Source organism: Thunnus maccoyii, chromosome 8 (assembly GCF_910596095.1).
Source record: "Thunnus maccoyii chromosome 8, fThuMac1.1, whole genome shotgun sequence".
NCBI lineage: Eukaryota > Metazoa > Chordata > Actinopteri > Scombriformes > Scombridae > Thunnus > Thunnus maccoyii.
This window is the reverse complement of record NC_056540.1, coordinates 12,682,941-12,688,940: the sequence shown is the minus strand read 5'-3', so window position 1 is coordinate 12,688,940 and position 6,000 is coordinate 12,682,941.

Sequence of the window (6,000 nt, the reverse complement as noted above, 5' to 3'; positions counted from 1 at the left end):
TGATGTAACAGAGGTGCATATTTAACGGTTCAGTGTTGACAGAGTGCTTCCAATGTTATGCAATGCAATGTGATAGTCGGATGCTCGCTTGCTGTTAGGACACAGTGTTAGGGTTCCCTCACCTGCCAACTGACCGGCAATTTTGCTGGCTCAAATGACAATTGTTGCTAGCTAGCTAATTAAGCTAGGGTAGGCTCCATGTCAAAATGTGAAACATTTTAATGTTTCCAGCTGACTTGTTTTAAAACTACAGCATTGTTCTTATATTGCAGTGTAGAGCTAGTTAGTCCTAGTATTATTAGTATAACAAAAAAATGTAAGGTAGAGTTTATTAACAAAACCTTACACTCTACCTGCTGGCAGCTGCTTAATATTAACCCTTTAAAAACAGACATCCCGCGGGCGGCCCTAGACTGGCTGCGGGGGGTCGCTGTTTACATGGTCCAATTCAAATAGATCTAAAATAAAAACCATCACAGCTAGAGCTTTCATTCTTTTTGCAGCTGAAGGCTAAGGCTCTCATCTTTTACGCAATCACGTTGTACGCTTGTGTCGGAAGATGATGACGCCATTATATCATGTTACATGCGGGTAATAAAACCGGGTAAAACGTAATGATGACGCGGGGTGGTGCGGTGGAGTCGAGTGGAGCAGAGCGGAGAAGCAGGTTGAAGTCAGAGAGATTGAGAGAAAGTTGAGAGATTCAGATTCAGATATTGAGAGAGTAAGTGTATTTTTGGAGCATATACATGTCTTTTTTTGTCGTGATGATGAAGAAAAGAAGGTTTTGGAGGTTTTGTTCGCGGGTGGTGACCAAACAGAAGAGGCGCTTTCTTCTGATCCGGACTCCTTCAGTGAGGATGAAGACATCTCCATTTTGCTGAAGGCATCGATCCATATCAGGTTATGTAAGTACATTTTTACGGATTATTATTTATTTGTTTGTTTGTTTTTTACATTTTAGCGAGTTGTTTTTTGTGCTGTGTGTGTGTGTATGGCGGGTGTGTGTTTTTCAGGGGTGTGTGTGTATGGCCGGTGTGTGATTTTCAGGGGTGTGTGTGTATGGCCGGTGTGTGATTTTCGCGGGTGTGGGAAGTTTCAGACTTTCTGCACAAAAAACGTTTCTGCTTGTGAAAGGATCATATTTTTAATTTCATCATTATTTTTAATGATATGTTTTTTTAATGTTTTTTCTAATGTCATTTTCATTTATCTTTGTTTTAGCCCCACTGGAGATGAAGGAGCAACAGAGGACCACCCAGAGGCAAAGCATCCCAACACACATTTTGTATTTTGTTTAATTTATGACACAATTTCAATACTTAGGCCTATATCAATCATTATGGTTTATTGGCTTGCATAACCTTTTAACTTAGGTTGTACAGATTTTAGGGATATGAAGTATTTCAAAATCAAATCAAAAGGTTAGTGAATTGTCCGTTTGCTAAATCCCTCCCCTGAACAGCGATTGTCCAATCATAATTAGGCACAGCTAGCCTGTCAAGCTTAGGGATTTCTCCACATGCCTAAATGTGCCCAGGCTGTAAGAGTGATACTTGGCATGTAAAGAGTTTGGAGGGTGGTGTCTCTTTTAAGCCTTTCTCTTGTGTCTCTTCTCTGACACAAGATCCAAAGTATAAGAATGGGTTCATCGTTGTTGAATCTGTTTGAACGTAAGCTGCATAGGTTAACATATCCAGCAATATTACCTCCAAGGCCAAGGAGCATTTCATTTGCTTACTGCATTTTGTGGGGTAGGTAATGTTAACACTAACCTTTACAGTATGTAGTGTTTCCCACTGTGTGGAAGTTGCTACAGGATGCTAATTTATTAGTGTGCAGGCTAAGTTAAGTGGCTCAGTCCTGCTCTATTGGATTTGGGTAAGTTTACAATCCAGCAACCCCAACCAAGGCATTACCTGAGATAGCATTTTGTTTCTCGGAAATGACATTACAATAAGCAAAAATACCAACGTAGGCATATGGAAATATGTCTATTGCAGATGAAACTAACAAAACGCCTTTGCACTCTGCTCATAAAAATGAGCATATCTCAAAAACTAAAAAATGTACATAGTTCAAATAACTTATGTATTTTGTTCATGTTTCTACATTCAGAAATGTTTTGGGTCAATGTGTTTTCTGTGTTTATTCAGTAAAATTTGATTAAAAAACATATCTGATTTTTGTATTTTTTAGATATATGACACAATTTCAATACCTATATCAATTATTATGGTCTATTGACTTACATAACCTTTTAGCTTAGGTTGTACAGATTCTAAGGATATGAAGTATTTGAAGATACTCCAAAAAATGACATCACAATAAGCAAAAATACCAATGTAGGCACTGGCAGACCATTTCTATTGCAGAGTTCAAAGGGTTAATATGGGTGCTTACCTTAATAATTGGAAAAGCAAGACAGAGGTTATGCTTTATTGTTTGTATTTTCAGGGTTTTAGGATGAGGATAACCAATGATTTCGAGAAACAAAATGCTAATAAATTAGCATCCTGTAGCAACTTCCACACAGTGGGAAACACTACATACTGTAAAGGTTAGTGTTAACATTACCTACCCCACAAAATGCAGTTAGCAAATGAAATGCTCCTTGGCCTTGGAGGTAATATTGGGTTAGGTTACAACAATAAGCTAGTTAGCTGGATAAGCTAACCTATGCAGCTTACGTTCAAACAGATTCAACAACGATGAACCCATTCTTATACTTTGGATCTTGTGTCTTAAAAGAGACACTACCCTCCAAACTCTTTACATGCCAAGTATCACTCTTACAGCCTGGGCATACTTAGGCATGTGGAGAAATCCCTAAGCTTGACAGGCTAGCCGTGCCTAATTATGGTTGCTAAGCAATGAAGCAATGATTGGACAATCACTGTTCAGGGGAGGGATTTAGCAAACGGACGATTCACCAACCTTTTGATTTGATGCCAGCTTTGCCCAGCTGTGCGACAGCAGTATCTCATCCAAAATATGCACTGACTGCTGGTAATAACTGCCCTTTCCAGAACAAAACCACAATGGACTACTTTTTAGGCTGCTAATAATAGAATTCAAAGCAGACACAACTGAAAACCCTTGACGGTATTTTAATTGCACGTTTAAATCATTTCCTAATTGTATTGCAGGCAGTGAGAGCTGACAACCTAAAATTATAATGCTGGCAGCTGCTTTAAATTTGTAAAATATGTTATTTCTGTCCAGACATGATCAGATGGATAATGACGTTACTTTATCAGCTTATCCACCAGTTCAAGGTGTCCTGCTGGTCAAGAATGATGATGCTGTGTGGGTTATGATTTGACTGGAAGCTGAGCACACCTCTCATCAGACTCTTTAGTCACACTGCGAAGAGATGCTCACATCCTCTATGTCTAACTGATACTTGCCTCATGATTCCATTACCTGGAGTGCCAGAGGGCCCGTGGGACAGGAGCCATCCACACAGGAAGCCAAGAAGCAAGTGAAGGCAGGGACAAGTTGAAGGTAGGTGCTCAGTGGACGAGGGGAACATGAATATATCAAAAGGACTTGAATGTCTCCTTCCCTGGCAAACAGATTGCCTGGCTTGGGTAGATTTCATTCCAGCCATATGCCTCAAGGATATACTGGGTCTACTCATTTTAAGGCTCATCTTCCCATTTTTGCATGTTCAACATTTCGTGATAATAGAGAAACTGGGTCAAACCAGCACTCTCACATTCCAGTCACATAATTTCAATGGAGTGAGAACTTTTGAGCATTTGCATTGTACTCTGGGGCGCTGGAAAGAAAAGAGCCGTTTTAATTCAGCGAGTGAACTTTGGTGACTGCTTTTTTCCAGCGGGATATGGAAGGAGTTAGTGTTTGACCACTTACACAACCGCGGTATGGGAATAGAGGAAGGGAAAATAGTTGTAAGCATTTCTTCTGCCCCAGGACTCATTGCCTGAAGGACAGGTTATCAAATCCAAAATCTCACAATTGCAACAAAAGTTTGTGCTGTGCTCAACATAGAACAAAAATAAGAGAAATATACACATGCTGCGAGTTCAATGTGAGAACAGGGATGCCCCAAAGTAATTTACCCAGAATGGCCAAGCACATGAATAATGTACAAAGGCCAAAAATGGCAAAAAAGGAGAACTTGAATGGTTTTACCTCACCTTATACAAACCATCCCAGGAGATGTGACATTACAAACGAGTCATATGGAAACAGCAGCTAGCAGAGCAATATAAGCCATAATAAACTTGCTGACTGCAGTAAATATGCCATGTAGTTTAACTGGTGCTGAAAGGCCATACTGACTATACAGGCTGAAGTGACTTTGTCAAGGAACTCAGTAACCACGTTTATCAATGAATAATTGTTTTTAAAGAAGGCTTTAACAAAGATTTCCCAGGCAGGGGGAACAGGCAAAGGGAAAATGAGTGGATGTGTGAGGAGAAGGAGTGAGAATGAAAGAGGAGAGGGGAGAAAAGTGGAAGAGGGAGACAGTGAGAGCATAGGCGCTAGGACTGAGTGAAGACTATACTGTAGGCAGCTATTTGGACGTCACCTGGAACTGTTATCAGGTTGCGGTGAGTGGGGCTTTCAGAGGGTTGTGAATGGGAAGCTGGAGCTCAGCACTAACAGGCATTTCAAGGCTCTTTTCCTCTGATGATGGTGGCGTTTTAAAGCAGGTCAAGCTGACAGGGCAGCTGCCAGGACCCCTGTGCCCCGCTCTGCTTCGAGGAAATCTGACTGAAGGAGGGGAGGACTGGACTGTCTAACTACCGGGGCAGCTCCCAGAGCCACATTACACACACCAGGGAACAGAACAGCATGTTCAGCCAGTGATACATCTGCAAACATGCATATAAAGTCTAAGCTGCACAGAGATGTAAACATCAACAGTAAATAGCTGTACATAGGCTACAAACATAGACAGTGACATTCTTCCTCTGGTATGTCTTTTTGTTGTGCAAAGTGTAATTCTGGAAATAAAGAAAGCACATCAAAATAGTATGGCAACATAAAATAATATTATAATAATGAAACAACATTTTTTAGACACAAGCCTTACACGAACCAAAAAAAACAGCCTTGCCTATAATTGGGGCAGAAGAGGTACTCAAACCTTTTACTTTACTAATACCACAACGTGAATATACTCTGTTACAAATAAAGGTCCTGCATCTAAAATTGTACTTAGAGTAAATTACTGAAATACAAAAAGGACTTAAGTAAAAGTACTCATTATGCAGCAAATATATTATTATTTATTATAATATTGGATCATTATCACTGATGCGTTAGCATGTAAACAGCATTTTAATATTAGCTGTTCAAGGTGTAAACAGTTTTATACACTGTTGGGTAGTTTAATCTGTAAACATGCATATTATTTAAAAAGATGAACATCAATTTTGTGTCAAATTTAGTGATTTAATTTGCAAAGTAACTAATTGCCTCTGAAATGTAGTGGAGTAGAAGTATAACATACACTTCTAGTATAACATAAAAAGGAGATACTCAAGTAACTTAAGTACAGAACTGGAATAATTGTACTTTTCATCACTGGGTAAATGGTTTTGACCTTTTCATGACCACCATGGAATCAAAAAATGCCAAAAATGGGAGAAAAACAACATATGCTTATAAAAAAAAACTAATGCACATGCATGTGTGGAAAAATGTCTTTCACCAACAATGATTTCAGCTTAAAAGAATCAGACACAATGAATGCCTGACAGTAATTCATCTTTAGCTGGTGTTTTGGCTGAGTGGAGCTGGAAGGAAAAGCAGAAGGAGGAAGAGGAGAGGGAGTTTTTTTTCCACTGAACATTAGTCCTTGGTTCTGTCAGTCAGTGCTGATCTAGCCTTTTTGTTTCCTTGCTGATTCCTCTACTATTTCTTCTGAAATGCTAATATGGCAACTTAGTGCGCCAGCGTCAGCCTTTCCCAGCCTTTGCCTCACATCTTTATATCTCGTGGATGAAATCACTCCCTCCCTTG